This window comes from Numida meleagris, chromosome 1 (assembly GCF_002078875.1).
Source record: "Numida meleagris isolate 19003 breed g44 Domestic line chromosome 1, NumMel1.0, whole genome shotgun sequence".
NCBI classification, from domain to species: domain Eukaryota; kingdom Metazoa; phylum Chordata; class Aves; order Galliformes; family Numididae; genus Numida; species Numida meleagris.
Genome location: NC_034409.1, coordinates 26,021,583 through 26,037,067, shown reverse-complemented (window position 1 = coordinate 26,037,067; position 15,485 = coordinate 26,021,583).

Sequence of the window (15,485 nt, the reverse complement as noted above, 5' to 3'; positions counted from 1 at the left end):
ATTAGTTTTGGAAGTATTAGCAGCAGTCATAATCCATGCTTGGTGATGCTTCAGTGATAATTTTTGTTTTGTAAGCATTTTAAAATAGTCCCTATACATTAAATTCGAATGTACTCAAATGTGGATAGCTTAAAACTTATTAAAAAATGAGTTGTCTTTGTATGCACCATTCACTTATCAAAATATCAAGCAAGTATAAAAAGCTCTTCTCAAGTAACTAGTTTAATATACATAGGTTGCTCCAAAAGTAATGCTTCCTATTTATTTCCATGGAAAGTACAACAGATACAAAGAGCACAATAATACTGTTTGATAGAGCAAATACTAGCTACAAAACACTCTTTTTCAACATAGTCACCACTATTAGCTAATTCATGTGGATGAGCTGATCAAGCTGTTCTTCATTTTGTAGTGTGACAGCAATGCATGGCCATCTGGAATGAGACTTATCTTTCATGTTGCTGTTGCCACTGCTGAAACATACCACCACCTCAGTGTGCTCACATCCACTGTTTGGTTCAGCAAGTACTGATGAATTTCAAGGGATGCCTTTTTTTTCCACACGGAGGAATTCAGTGACTCACATTTGCTTTGTAAGCACATCCATGTCAGATGTAGTTTTGCCAGACTGCCCCTCTGCTGCCATCTCCTGCACAGCAACAATGTGTAAAGGAATATTGGTGGGAAAGTTCAGCCATACGACCGACATCTGCTTCTGATGTCATGGGCCAACACAATAACATAGGAGGCATTATTTTTGGAGCATCCCTCATAGAAATATAATTTTCCATATAAATAAGGAAAACAAACTTATTGGTGGTCTTAAGCGTATTCTCAGTTAACTGGAAATCTATTTCAGTTTAGATTTCAGTTACTTTTCAATATTACATTAACGTTAGGAGAGCAGAACCAATATGAGGGGTAAATTCTTTAATATTAGTGTTTTTCACGTCATCTAAAATATCTGTCAAGAAGAGGAAAGGATGATTTGGGAACCAGGAATGGTTCACGCTGCATTTATCTTAAAAGAATGAACTACTAGGAGACTAAATAAAATAAGTATTTATCTTTGTTACTAGCTTCTTCCTATGCTAGCGTCCACATGATGTGGACAGCCTATTAGTGTTTTTTGTCTGATCCTCACCTATATTGATAGTGTCAGTGAAAAGATATTAAAATAAGGGAACTTATCATCTAAACAGGTCCGTCTCTAGTTCAGATTTAAGGTGTATTGGCAAGATAATGCAAGTGAACTCCCAGAGGCAAATAAACAGCCTGAATCCGAGTTGTAGAACATTCATTTAAGGCAAGTTTTGGACAGTGAGACATAAGATTGCAGTCTGTTATGGGACGGGTTGATTTCTTTCCTGGAAATATCATCCATGGTCAGGTTATCTTATCTTCAGTAAATCTGACTTATTCTTCTCTATATGTTAGTATAGTTCTATGCAATTGGATTAGGCTATGAGAATTCCTCTCAACCTGTTTGATGTTTCCAGACATCTGGAATCTTGGATGAAGTAGGATTAGTCCTTCCCAAGCAACTAGTGGGAAAAACTCCTAGTGGGAAAAACACCAAGACAAGTTAAATCCAGATATATAGTAGTCTTACTGAAGTAAAGCCTTACAGCCAAAGAAAATGTTTAGGTAGAATGGCAGGATTCTCTCACATACCTGCATTCCCACTCCAACCTAGATACTTCTAAGTAAGAGACAGAAAGGAATTAGGACAATTTGTGGAAGGCCCAGCTGAGATTAAGCTGTGTGTGTGGTTTTTTTTTTTTTTTGACTTCTACTGATGTAGCACACAGGAGATAAGTGGTAAAATGTTAGATAAAGAATTTAGGCCCTTGCCCTAGTATCTTGTTGTGCCCCAAGTAAGTATTTTGGTCCCAGATGTTTCTAAAAGTCTTTTGTTGATTCAAGATACAATTTGGGTAGTAAAGAAATCCTTAATAACACAATGATTATCACAACTTTTGCAAGACATCTAGCAGTTTAGTGAAGCCAATTTTTAGATTGCTGGCAAGGGATGCATGACCAAAAATACAATGGTTTACCTGCCACATCCAGCTTTTGTTATTGCTGTTTGTTATCAAGTAATATGCAGCAAGGGAGGGAAAATTACAGAAATGCATGGCCAAATCAAAGGATGCGCCATGTTAGAAACTACCAGTGAATGATGCTGGTGACCTGCATGTATTAACAAATTAAATTGCATCAAATGCAGGATGTTTTTGAACCATACAAATTAGATTTCAAGGAGAGTGTGCTTATTTTCTGGCTTAAAACCAACCAACAACCCTGACTACAGGCAATTCTCTTGCACTGGAAATTCAGTGGAGAAATATAGAGTAATGTAAAAACAGTACAGTCTTGTAGAGATACAAGAAAATGATAGCACAAAAAGCAAACTCATTTTTGTCTTTAACACATCTCAGTGAGTACCCAGAAGCCAAAATATAGTTACATTTGCCATTTTTTATGAAACAAATATTGAAGCTATCACACTGTTTCTGATCAGATAATCAGGAAAGAAAGACGATAATCTGTGATTCTAAATTTGTGGATAATTTGTATAGTTTCAAACCTATTTTAAAAAGCAAATACATCTCTATATAAAGTTTATATATATTGCCTGTATATATATTGCCTGTATTTAAACTCTATTAACGGTTATTAAAAAATTGTTTTCTGAGTTCAAAACTTTTTCTCTAATTTGTGCTTAACAGAATGCCAAAAATTTGGCTGTTTTTCTCATGTGACTTGTTACTCCATCTTGCTCTCAAAATGTATAATTCACATTCATTTTGAGCAGAAAGATTAAAGAAATACACATACATGTAACTAACATGGAATCATAGAATGGTTTGGGTTGGTAGGGACCTTTAAGATCATCTAGTTCCAACCCCCCCTGCTATTGGCAGGGACACCTCCCACTGAACCAGGTTTCTCAAAGCTTCATCCAGCCTGGCCTTGTCACATTTAAATAATTTCTTTCTAATATCTGATCTAAATCTACTCTGTCATAAAATCATTATCCAGAATTTCCTGTTAGGAGAGACAGAAATCTACAAAATAGTTACTATGAGGTGTGAGCATTTCACCTATTGAGAATGCTCAATGAATATCTTAAAAGAGAACCTCTTTTACCTCACTTTAACTGTGGTCTCTTGCAATTAGTTTTGATTAATAGTTCTGTGGTATTCTACACCAATCAGTTTTGAAGAAGTGGTTGTAAAGAAGAGCTCACAATGTATGTTTAGCAATGTTAATGTGGTGGCACTGCAGTAAATTAGAAGCATCAATATCATGGGATCAGCCCAGGTAGTCCAGGCTGAAAAATGTAAGTTGACATGAAATAATATTTAAAGTGTGCAGTGGACAATCTTGTTTACCTCAGTATAACTCAGCAAGTATTTATTTGACAATCTGTGCGTAACTTGCTTGCCCTGAGCAAGTTTTGTCTGGGTTAAAGTACCAGTCCCCTGTTGCTGGACGAGGAGCAGAGGCTTCTGGGGGCTGTGTGGAAAGCACACCTTGTGGGTGCTGCTGTTCCCATGTGCTGCAGAGCGTGGACACCCCTCTGCTCAGGTCCCTCCCTCCCTGCCTCTGCCACAGCCCTGACGGCCACTGCCTGCCTTCCCTATGTCACTGCTGGCACCCTCTTTTCTGCATTTTCTTTTCCTCCTGCAAGTCAACAAAGGCAGGCTTAAGGTCTGGGCAAAATCTGACTATACACAGACGGCATGTAAAGCAGAATTAGGCAGTTCAGTCAGTGGCCTCTAATTGGCTCTATTTATAGGCCAAATAGTAAGCAAGTAACGTGCTGCAGGCAACGTTTTGCTGTTGGCTTTGCTTTTTGCTTTTTAATATATACTGGCATGAAGTGCGCCAGAAGATCATACGGGCTGCCAGACTGGGAATTACTGATCTAATGGTTATAGCAGAGATTTCAGAAACAGGACATCTGGTGCTCCTTCCTAATATTTTCATCAGTTTTCTGTGTGACCTAAAGTAGATCGTTTCCCTCCCCTCTGTATTAATTATCCCACTACCTATATTATAAAGATATAAATTCCTACCCATTTTCACCTAAATATTAATTATTATCGTGCAGTTGCTTTATATGAATGTGCATTGTATAAGTAAGGGGTATTTCATAAATAAAACTATTTGAATGTCTTTCTTTTGTTTTGTGCTATGTCAGTTAGATGCTCTCTTCAAATCTGAACATAGTTGATTGTCTCCTATATCTTAAATGATGCTTCTGTCTGTATTAATCAAAAAGAGTTGTTTCAGTGATGATTAGAACTCCTTCATTTGTCTCTAATAGGACCATTTTTAAGATTGGAAAAGCTGTTAGTCCCTCTTTCATGCAATCAAACAACCTTTATCTGCCATTTGGCATCACAAGTAGCAGTTTTCTTTATGCCCAGAATTCACCCAGACTCTTTGGTACAAGAAAATAAATGTTATCCCTTTCCTCCATTTTCTTTGCTTCATTTTCAGTGAATGAATGGATGGGATATTCTCACAGAATGGAATGTTATAATGCCTGAACTTTATCCCTTGTGTTTCCAATTGACTGGATCATTTCTTCCGATCTAGAAAAATTAGGCAGTGTACTCAGGTTTTCATAATACCATGACACAGACTGGCAAATAAACCACAGGATTCTTTTTCTCTATTTCAAAGTGACAAGATCATCAGAAACTCGGTAAAGAGACTTTGCAAGGGGGTTAAGAACATTTTTCTGCCTGTTTCTTCATGGAGATAAAAGGAACACCCATTTTTTTTTTCGTTTGGCTGTGGGTGGCCAATTATGAAGACCTGTCTTCGGATGAAAGAAACAGGGAGTCAGGCACCTACTTACTTCAATCCCCTTCATACAGAAATATTTTACACTGTGTGGTACCTTGGGCCCAGCAAGCTGTTCCCTGGCTGTGTAAATGTCTAAGATTCAGCTGGTGAGCAGGGTGGGGTGCTGATGCTCTTGTGTCCAGACATTTACCACCTGCCCAAAAGCCAACAAAACTCTTAGCCTAAGTCCAAGGCACAGGTTCAGACCTCAGAAGTGTTTCTGGACCTTTCAGAAATTGGACACTGTAGCAGAAAACAGCTGGAAAGAGATACTGACTTGGTGTGTCTCAATATACAGGGCAGGACCTCTTAAGATGCTGCAATTAGTTTAACTTGAAACAGGAATCCGAATGCAAATTCTCTGCATCTGATGTGGGGAATATCCTAATCAACAGGCTTCTCAAGAAGGAGGTAGAGCTTCCTCAATATTTCCTGTTAGGGCTATTAAAGGCTTTCTTAAATAACTACACGTGAATTAGGAGAAAGAATAAGGGAGAAGGTGGGGGGGTGGCAGCGGGAGGGAAGGAAGGAAGGATATTCTCCTGGGAACACAGGAAACTTATATTCACGTACTTGTTCCAAAGACTGCTTAATTATTTATTTGAAATGTGGGACACTTGATAGGAAGACCTCTAAGTTTCACCTAATAACCATCAATTAAATGGACTAAAAGTTTGGAGTCTGAGCAGAAGACAAATATGTTGTTGTTGTCACATCAGACCCCTTCCTACTGCGTTCATGTGTTTGGTAGGTCATTTCTTTCTGATAACGTAAGAGACAAAAAATGAAGTATTTTCATACTGCCCACTTAAGCTGGAAATGATTCCTCCCCAGCCCCTCTTTCAAACAAGGTATGGTCATAGTGGTATTGCATGGAGGGGCAGCAGGAGCTGGAAGCTCGTGAACTAATTTAATTCTTCTGATTTAGATTTAGTTGCAGCGCCTTATTGTTGAACTGCCACTCCCAGTGAGTAATCAGGGGAAGATGGTTTACCTTTCAGTTTATACCAGTATGGGTTAGGCTGAGTAAATGCTAGGTGTGCAGGGCATCATCTAATTGTCTAGTTTTCCCTACAGGGGTCTATCCCTGTTAGGCGAATGCTGTGCCAGACCAGTGATGGCTTGAACCTAACCTAGGTAATAAGTGCACATGAAATTTAGTAGCTCAGCAGAACCCAAAGCTTTTGACAATCAAATGGTTAACCCTTTCACAGATCTGTTTCTTGGGAATTGAATAAATGAGGGTATTGTAATGTAAAGAACATTTGTTGGCTGAAGGCCACCATGAGGGAGATTAGTGGGGGGTATTAAAGATGAAATTATAAAGTCTCAGTGAAAGAGATTCAGTTGAATTCAATGATAAATGACAGTGAAAGGAAGAGAGGGATATTTCTGAGATGAGCTGTATTTCCCTAAAGAAAAATACTTGTGAGATCAGATTTTTAAAGAAGGAGTATTCTTTTTTTATTATTGAAAAGGTTAGATTATATCATTTTTGAGAGCTCTGTTCTACTGAATGTAATAAAAATTGACATGAAGTGTTTTAAGTTTGTTGATAATTCCATACTATTCTGACCCACTTTATCTGAATATCTTAAAATTCAATTTCACTTGTAGAAGGTATTCTCATATTATCCTGCTATATAGGCTACAAAAGGCTGGTAAATCCATAGATGTTCACGACCACTCATGCAGAAATGAAATATTTAACTACAAGGGTATCTTGTATTTCAGAAGTTATTTGCTGACACTTCACTCTCTGATCCTTGTAGTCCATACAAAATGATTTGCACATAGGAAATATAAGTAAATGCTTTACAAATTGACTTTTTGAATATTTTGTTACTACTGCTAATAGATTTTATTAAGTGCTTTCTGCTCAGAGATGTTTCAAATGTTGTGTCGTTTTTTTTATTATCATTTAAAAGCACATTGCATGTATTAATCCTCTTAAAAGATTCCTCGTTTTTCCCCAACAAAAACAATAAGAGGATAGGGGTGTACATTCTCATAACAAGAAATATGAAAGCTGATGTGTATTAATTATGCTTATTAATTTAACTTTTGTTGAACGAAAGATTAATTATAATGCTTTTATTATGGGAAAAAATCCTTCTATATTTTACGTAAGGCTAAACAGGTAGAAGTCACTGAGTTTTTGCTTAGTTTTGAGTGGTTATTAATATAGAAATCTAACTAATCTTCCTCCTTTAACATTTAGAACAAATTACAGTGCACATTTCACCGAGTAAAAATGCAGCCTCATGTCATTCTAAATCACATTAAGAATCAGTTGAAGTTGGGGAGGTGGATGTCGAACTGTCAGATTTTAGAAAGAGTGGAAAAACTTGAGATCAGATTTTCAGCCTACAAATTCAGATGGAAGAATTTAATCAGCCACTTTCCGTGTGCTTCACTGACTATCAGAAGTTCTGTCTGTCACATACAGATGTGGATGTGAATGTCTGATGTGCGTTTCCCAGCTCTACCTAATTGGATAACTACAGAACTGGTATTAGAATAGACAGTTAGTAGTCAGACCTGTAAACTGGTCAACAGCCAAATTTGGAAACAGAAGGTGTTTATTTTCAGTGTACCTTCTATGTCAATAAAATGGTAAAAAAAAAAAAAAATACTAGTACTGAATCAGCCTTTCTGCATTGCATTTTAGTGTACAATTTCTGCTAAGGAAAATAGGTTTACGTTGTTTCTTTGAAACTGTAACTTCTTAATTTACATGTATATTTATGTATATTGTCCTTATTTCTATTATGCGTGCCCTGGAATGGAAGGAGAGCAGAAAGACAATTAACCAATGCTAAGAAATTTGTCTTTGAACTACTTCACCACAAAATACTGTTGTCTTGTTTGAAGCCAGATTTCCATGCTCAGCCCTCTTAACCCGTAGGTAATCCCAAAGTGTTACTAGCTTCTTTCATGGAGGAAAGTGAGAACATCACAAATTTTACCACTGTAAATGACTTTCTGAGCCTGCCTCATGCACCGTGCAAAGGCTGTTATGCCATCCGACTTAGCAAACAAGTTGTCCTTTATTATGTGTACAATAGCATTAGCATCACAGGCGGTGTTTGTTTTCTTGCTGTTCACCAATACAGGACATGTAGAAAAAAGATTCATGATCGGAGAAGACACTGTTCAGCGGGATTCGAGCATTGACAGAGCAGGTTGAATAGTGCATTAGGTTGAACGTGCGTTTCAAACATTATATTGTAAAATTCCTGTAACATGTCTGGTCAGTGCTGTTGCAAGAAGTCATAGCCTGACTCCACTGGGCACACCGTTTTGCTTCAGTTCAGTTGCTTGCATTTAAATACAGCCTAGGCAGAATGGAAAGGCAATGAGATTTTGAATAATTTGCTGGAGGGCTTAAAATATCTTACTAAAACAAGACGACTATCTAAAAAAAAAAATTCTCCTGGGTGGCACATTCATGGCTTCATGACTAATTTGAGATGGCATAATTTTAGAGATACTAAGAAATCCTATGACGAGGACAGAGCTGTCGCATCCTAAGACTTCAACCTACTGTCATAATGTGAGGCTATTAGGACTCTAGAAAGGGCGCAATACTTGTCAATTAAATTAAAAGTGCCAGGACGGTTGTCCATGTTGTTGAGTTCCTGAAATGGCAACGTGTCTTGTTTTGTTTCAGACATTACTGAAATCCATACTTTCATCGACTCAGCTTTGGAGCATTGCAGAGTCTCTGTATGGAGATGCAGTTTAAATCAAGTTGTGAGGTAAAGCAGGAGATAAAATGTTTTCTGGTTCCTATTTTGTTTTGGGTAGTGAACTGGGATTATGCAACCTTAAACAATTTGAAAACCACTTATTTGTGAGGAATTTATCTCTCTGTGAGATGCAATGCCAAAAACAGCAGTTGGAAGTACATTCAAAGTAAGGGTTTTTCATTTGAGCAAGGGATCTGGTACTTGGTGCTTTCCAAAGAAGTTCTTCAGTTCTTCAAACTGGCATGCTGCCTTGGTCTGAAATAGTCCAAACAGATGAGTTTACAGGAAACATAGGAAGACCAGACTTTTTTATTTAAGATCTGAAGAAAGCAAATTGTCATGCGAAACGGATCTTTCTGATACCATAGAGAATTGGTGGGGCTTTTTTTTGTGTGTGTGTGTGTGTGTTTGTGTGTTTTTCTCCTTTTCCTTTTTCCCTTTTCCTTTTCCATTCTATTTCCCTTTTCATTTTCTTGTAGAATATTACTTATTAACTGACTTCTTTATAATTATTTTGGAAGAAGCAGAAAAATAATTGTCCTGTGAAGGTCAAAACAAAAAAAAAAGAAAACAGTATCTATGGTAGTGGAGGCCCCCAGGTTACTATATTTAAATTGAATTTATTGAGGGTAGAGGAGTAAGGTGATTTTGGGCCCTCACTTCACATTTAGTGCTCTTAGGTAGGAACTTACAATGGCATGGCTGCTTTGCTGTCATGTCCCACTGTGTACTCCCCAGTTCACACACTCCTTTCCAACACACTGTGCCTACATCTTGAACATATTCACACATTACTAACTGTAAAACTAAATAAACAAAGATTGAAACTTTTTAGGAATTTACTGGAAATTCAGTTTTCCAGATTCTTAACTGTAATATCACTTGAGTACTTTGTGCCTTTCTAAACTTGTGATACTACAGAGTCTGAAATCTTGACACTGAGGACTTCCAAGATGCAGCTATACTTAGATGGCATAATAATAATGATTTTAAAATAATATTCAGCAGCATTAAAATGCTCCTTCTCTTGCAAACAAATTCTGTTTTTGTTTTTTTTAATTATTACTGTTGTGCTAAGAACAAAATGAATTGAATGTATTCTTTTACTCTATTACCAACCACCAGCACATAGAAATGCCAGATGGTTTGGTTTTATAGCCAGCGGTTTATGTACATTAAAAAATATTTAATGACACTCTAATCATACTCAAGAGTAGGCTGGATTTAGAAATAATGTCTCAGCCACCAATCACATGCAAACAATGAATAACCCCTGAGAAAGAGTGCCAGAAAAAACAAGAGATTGTGTATACGTTCCTGGAATTATGAACAGATTTCTGACTTGATGGAAATTCAAGTAGTGTTGAAAGTTGTGGAAAGGAAAGGTGTAGAAGGGCCATATATTAGTAACCCAGAAACACAGCTATATTATTAGGACAGAAATGTTTAAGTTTAGCATGACAAGAAGTGTGAAGAAATTGAGTTGAAGTGCAGCTAGATATGGAGATACTGTCTCAGTGAAATTTTTCACCTCATGTCTGGAAAAGGTCTTTAGAAAGTTTAAGAAAGAAGAAAATGACACAAATATTACAGTATTTGAGTTACGCTGGATTTGAAGATGACACTTTCATCTCTTCTCAAAACATTAGAGATCTTGAAATTATGAGTGAGGAATCAAGTGCAGAAAAATAAAGAGAGTAGTGTAAGGATATTCATGTGAATGTAAAAAAAATAAATCAGTTTTATGAAGTTTTAAATCCACAACCTGTTTACACTCTAACAGCGAGAGCTCATCAGTCCTTAAAATTGCTTCATGCTTCCCAAAATAAGAGCCTGTTTTCTTTGCTTGTAATTTTGCCAAGCCTGAAACATCTGTTCTGAAATTTCCCATGCAGACTGAATTTTTTGGAAAATTTTAGTTCCAATAGATAATTTTCTTCCAAGAGCAAGATTAGACTGAATAATTGGATGACTTATCCTTGGTCACAATGGAAAATGAAAGAACTTAGATTGCACCTTAGAAATTGTAGCGTAGCATCTCAGTCACAAGGTAGCTCTTCTTAAGAATCAATATTATATTATTTTTTTATAATTCAGTGTGATTTAATTAAAATTTGTGTCCCTGGAGAGAAGCACTTGCCATATTTATTGCTTTATGTTAACCCTTCCACCCCAGACACAAACATGCACAAACATTTCTAATGGGATAGTCACATAAAATGGCAGGAGCATAATTAAGTAGGTATCTACCAGCTGTAATATGTTTCAGGTTTTCAGGAGGTGGTAATGTGTAGCATAGTAAAGAAGGAATTGATCTTGAAGATTTTTCCATTGTGTATATTTTATTATTATTTACCATAAATAATAATAATGCATTTTTATTGCAAAGAATGTGTTGGAAAAATAGAAACTCTGTCAAAATACAATAGAAGTGCAGAATTACAATTGAAGAAGGTTTGATTCTTCTCAAAAGAAAGTTAGTTACCCCACGAAATTTCAGTTCAGTTCTCAAAAGAGCCATCTAGAGATTATTGTTAATGGAATTGGAGAGGAGCCTTAACTGAGAGCAGAATTTATCCCCCTCTATTAGGAAGAAACCTGGATCATGAGCCTAGTTTTGCACATTGGGACCATTTCCATAAAATTCAGAAGGGTTTAGTTCAACATCTACTGTTTAAGATGCACGCAATTCAAATAGCCTTCTGCAGAGAATCTTCAGTGCATTCATCCTTCCACAAAGAGGTTCTCCATAAAAGCTCTTTCTTTCAAGCCTGATAGTTCCTGTACATGAATAACTTTCACCATAGGAACTCACTGAGGCAGCAAACCCTGAACTTAGTGTCTTTTCAGAAATAACAGGCTCTTGGAACAATATTCTCTTAGCTCCCTTCAGAAGCAATTAACTGCTTCAAGTACACCTGGAGCTTATTAAGTCTGGGAGAGGCCTTAAAGCTACAGTTCACATTTCACTTCACTCTGGTAAGAAATCAAATAAAAGGGTGAATTTAAGAAGTCAGGTAATGCTTATTCCATATTTCTGGCAAGCAAAATATTCTATAGAAGGTGCTTGCTTCCTTTGGCAAGAGAAACCCTATTTCCAGCCTAGGAAGCCTTATATTGTATGAATATTTCATTTCCCTTTTATCTGGAGAATATGTACAGTAGGATATTTTAAAGGCTTCTCTCAGTTTCCAGCTGTGTGATCTATACAGCCACGTAAAGATCTATGGTATCTGGTAGAGCTGCCTGCTTTCAGAAATGACATAGGTGTAGCTGTGGTCACTGCCTTGTTGTGGATCTGAGATGTCTGATTATGGAACCACAGCATCAACCTATTAAGTGATAATGATACTTGATGACACACATTAATTAAAATCACCAAATTAATGACAGCTGAGTCTCTCTAAGATTCCCCTTTTGGCTTTGAGTCTATTCTCAGCACAAGGATGATTCAGATAAAATCTAATAAAATTATTTCATTACCTCTGTTTGGAAAGTGCATGTGCATTCTCTGCTGAAATTTTTGTCCCTCTGTACATACTAATTCACAAAGGAAGGCATTACCTGGATTTGAATTTCTGCTTCCCTGGGGAAGATCAGAAAAGAAAATTATTGAGAGAAATAAAAGAGCATCTAGAGCTCCAACTTTCTTTTAAAATTAGGATGAGATTTTTGGGTGGTCCAAAGCTATTATGGTCAAAGAGGATGAGAAATAGTAGGAGTGCATACATCTGAGCATCTGAATTGAAGAGACAGATTTCATATGCTAATCATACCAATGACAGCCCTGTCACATTTGATCATGGACACATAAAATCAGAGTTGTAAATGAAAATAAATTGCTTGCTTTGGTAAAACCGCATGGATCTCTAGATGCAATCTAATGGGATCTAGCAGAAAGAGTGAAATATTAATTTCTAGTATGGAAGAGCCAAGACTTAAATGTAAACATACTACACTTCAGAATGAATGTGACAAATCTATGTGGTTAGCTTTATTATCCATCAGAGACTGTAGAGAGTAGGTCAACCCATTCTGGAATATGGATCAGAATTGACCAGTGTTCTTGTTCCATAGCTTACCTTGTAACTGGCAAGTGCTTTTTTGTTGATGGTCTAAAGGCTCCGCATAGTCCACGTGATGTTCTGAGAAGTGAAAAACAATGCATGTCCAAGTGGCCAAGGATATAGAAATATATATGAAGTTTGAGTAGATAATCTTTCATTGAGTATACCTTAATATGTGAATCCTCTCTGAGACATTGGCTATTCAACTTTAATGTTCTTGAACGTATTTTAAATAGGCATAAAATAAAGGATATTCCCTTAAATTGGCACTTCTCCTGGGACTTGCATGCCTTAGAGCATTTTTAATAACTTACATTACATGAATACAACAGAAAACTGCTTATTGTTCTTCCACTGGTCAAAGAGGATTTACCTTATGAAGAGTACTAGGACATCTCATGACTCTTTCTCTCTAAAAAGCAGCTCCAGCAGGCTGAAAGTAGAAAGTCTATACTGATCATGGCATTATTTATTTCTAGGTAACCTGTCAGACTGGGCAAAGACAAAAAGACAGTTTACAATATGCACACAAATATAAACTACATAAAAATATCCAACTAGATCAAATGAGACTTCTACATTGTTCCTGTTATCAGTAACCCATCCAAGATTAGATAGGGATGGCTCTATGTGGTCTCAGGAGAAAACAGAGTCATTTGGGGACAACTGGTGAGAATGATGACATTGGTCTCAAAGAGAACAATAGTAAAGTTGGGAGATTATTCCCAAGTTCTGTCTAACAGTTTGAAGCATGTGATCAGGCTGATATTAGATGTGTTCCATCCTCAGCTGTTCATTCAGTGTTTTGATAAGTAGCTGTGCACTGCCACAGTGAAGAGATCCTGGAGATAGTTGTACGCTGACTCTTCAATTCACGTCTTCTCAATATCTACTGCGCCCTAAATTTAGGAAGAAACATTTTTTAATTAATATTTTTTGTTTCTTTTTGTTCAGATGTGGTAGTACAACGGATGTGATAGGTGGTAGTGAGTGTAGATTGCATGGATCTCTGTAACCATTTTTTCTTTTCAGGTAAATAATTTGTGAGTCTTACTATAACTTACTTGTTATAAAGTAATGGGAATATGGTGTAATACTTAGAATTAGGACTAGAAAAGAAAAATAATGCTGGAAAAAAATGTTTTGTGAATAGCACAAAGGAAATAAGAGAAATGAGAAGAAAAATATTTTAGGGATCTGTAACTTCATTTTGTGACTGCTTCATGAAAAGTGTATATTTTTGTGGAGTTCTGTATTTTACAGTTAAGACGAAGTGAGAGCCATTACGTATTTGGCAATTAACTTTATCAGTTGTATATAATTGCATTTACAACTTTGAAGTGAACTGTCCATTTGAGAGAATTCAACTAGAGTAATTCTTGGAAAGCACCTATGAAAAAACTTTGTGTTCAGACAAAATAATAAGTGTACATTTTCCATGTAGTGTATTTCTTTATATATTAGGATTGCTGGAGTCCCTCCCCCACCCGTTTCCCTCAGATTAGTTTATTCCTGTTTTTTAAAGAGACTTTAGCAGAAGGGAGGGAAGCAGTTTAGATCCAGTCTCTGTGAAAGCTGTTTCATTCAGCAAGAAGTTATCTTCCTTTAGCTTGCATTTTTGTACTCCTGCCAGAACGGAAAAGGATGTGGTATTAGGCTTTGAAGATTATTGCTTTCATTTTGTCTGCTTCATGCAATGTTTTGTAGCTATCTTGAAAAATTATATACAAAATAAAAATGTTTTAGCACTTATTCTGGGTATTGGTTTTATATCTAAGAATGCCTAACACTCTTTCAAAACCAATGGATTTTTCACCAGTCTAAGTTTTAATCCTTCCAGAAGATGCTCTTCAGATAAATCATTAAGTTCTATTACTGCATTTAGATCCACTTACTTGAAATTATGTGAAGGCCCATTCACTTCAAATAACTTTGCAGGCACCTAATGTTTGCAGGTCAGAATTTAGGTCTTCACAGATACTGCTGTGGGTGTCTGAAAGGTTACCTATAAAGAAAGGACTTGACATGCCTTCCTGTAGGTCATAACCACGGTCCTGATGGTATCAACAAGCCAACAATTAAATACTCGAAGACTTTACAAATTCATCTTTTTTACCTCTTATGTCTAATCATGTAGATAACTTCAGATTTCCCTTACCTTCTGTAAAGCCTTTAGGATCAGAAGAGGGTTCACATCTGAGAATTTAAACAGGGAAAGAATCATCACTGTCCTGCTGGAGATGGACAGTTATCTACCTGGGAGTGCTGATAGATGTCCTTATTGACATTTTTTATGTTGTGCCATTTCCCTGGTTCTGTGGGTCCTACTCTCACAAGCCTATTTATTTTGGGGCTTCTGGGCAATGGGAGACAGCGTGCTCATCAGGGAGTTCCAGTTTCCACTGAGCAGCAGGGTAATTAAGTTCAACACTGCAACAATTTAATTTGAAGTTTGTTACATGGACTTAGCCTTGTTTATAACTGAAGGATGGGGAGTGGAATACAGGGATAGTAATCAAGAATGGTATAAAATATAGCCCTAGCAAATAATATCAGGAAAATTAGGAGGCCTCAGAATAAAGGAATTGACCTCATAGTTTATAAGTAATGACAAACAGTAGGAAAAATGTTGTGCTTTTGTTTTCAGAAATGAAACAAAGGAGCTAACAATATTCACAGATTAAGTAGAAGCATAACATCCACAGCAACCCCAACTGTCAGAGGTCATTCTGGAGTCACGTTTTACAAGTCTCAGGCTTCAAGCATTCTTTGGTAAGATTTCAACAAATAAAACAAAATCAGA